Source organism: Austrofundulus limnaeus, unplaced genomic scaffold (assembly GCF_001266775.1).
Source record: "Austrofundulus limnaeus strain Quisiro unplaced genomic scaffold, Austrofundulus_limnaeus-1.0 Scaffold123, whole genome shotgun sequence".
Lineage (NCBI taxonomy): Eukaryota > Metazoa > Chordata > Actinopteri > Cyprinodontiformes > Rivulidae > Austrofundulus > Austrofundulus limnaeus.
This window is the reverse complement of record NW_013952525.1, coordinates 1,578,775-1,579,922: the sequence shown is the minus strand read 5'-3', so window position 1 is coordinate 1,579,922 and position 1,148 is coordinate 1,578,775. Positions and strand designations below refer to the sequence as shown.

The 1,148-nt window shown below is 38.7% G+C and overlaps 1 protein-coding gene across 2 annotated transcripts in view; it reads right to left on the bottom strand.

Moving 5' to 3' along the window:
• Positions 1 to 618, bottom strand: part of LOC106522228 (probable E3 ubiquitin-protein ligase TRIML1) — a 4,749-nt gene extending 4,131 nt beyond the window's left edge. For both annotated transcript variants that reach the window (XM_014015166.1, XM_014015165.1), the window contains exon 1: positions 29 to 618. The gene's annotated coding sequence lies outside the window, so the exon portion shown is untranslated. The remainder of the gene's footprint in view (positions 1 to 28) is intronic.
• Between the last annotated feature and the right edge of the window lie 530 nt (positions 619 to 1,148).

Below are 1,148 nucleotides of genomic sequence, written 5' to 3'. Positions count from 1 at the left end.
GTACATTAAACATGTGGAAAAAACTCACTGTTATTTCTGACTGCCGAGCTGCGAGTTTCTTTAATCTGTGTTTCACTGCTTCTCTCTGCTCCTTTAGAGACTCTCGCTGCTTTTCTAAGGTCTCCTGGAGGAAAACACATTCAGTGCAGCTCGTTTCAACATTTAGGTCACACAGGATGGATGAGWTGTTGTGAGAAGCAGCTGCAGACAAGAAATACCCAAAGAACAGACTGATACAATGACCTCTTTTATCTGTGTATTAGTACGTTTGTTTCCTGTAAGGGATGTTAAACTAAATACTCGGGATTTATTTGCWTTTGTCTCTGAGAACAAGGCACCTGAGACCTTTAGTTAATGTTGCTACTAAGTTACACACCTGCTTTATGTACAAGGTAGGTACCCATGACTTTCTGTACATGGTTACCAGCCAAGAACCATGCACCTAATACACATTAGAGTATGCATCAGCTAGTACCAGGTGCATAAACAATACACACTAGCATATGTACAAGTAAGTAGCAGGCATGTAACCAATACACAGGCTATGTATATTTAGCTAGCTAAATATTTAGTTAGCTAAATATTTAGCTAGCCACCTAAATATTCAACTTAAATATTTAGCTAGCCACCTAAATATTCAACTTAAATATTTAGCTAGCCACCTAAATATTCAACTTAAATATTTAGCTAGATTCCGAAATATTTTGGTTGCAACTTAAATATTTAGCTAGCATGTTAAATATTTAGGTAGCTAGTGTAGTGTCCAAGAGTGGGGGGCCTGTTCTCAGGAATGCACAGTTGTGTTATGCCTCTCTTAGTTTCCAGCTTCAGAGCTCGGCACATATTTCCATATTAGGAAGAAGGTATACCGTGACAAAATTTATGGTACATCTGTGAAGCCTATAAAGAAGCCTTGTACGCCCCTGCTCTTGGCCTTCATCTTCATCTTCTTACTTGGTGAATCATTTGGCATTGAAGGCCACAATTTGGTTTTTGGCTGTAATCTCCTGGACTGCAAAAATAAAGATTCTTGCTGTTCAACCAGCCTGTTTCAGAGTTCTCTCTTCATTGAGCAACAACAGTTCCACTTCAACCCAGAAGACGTGGTATTTTCACCTCAGTAGCTAGCTAAATATTTAAGTTAAATA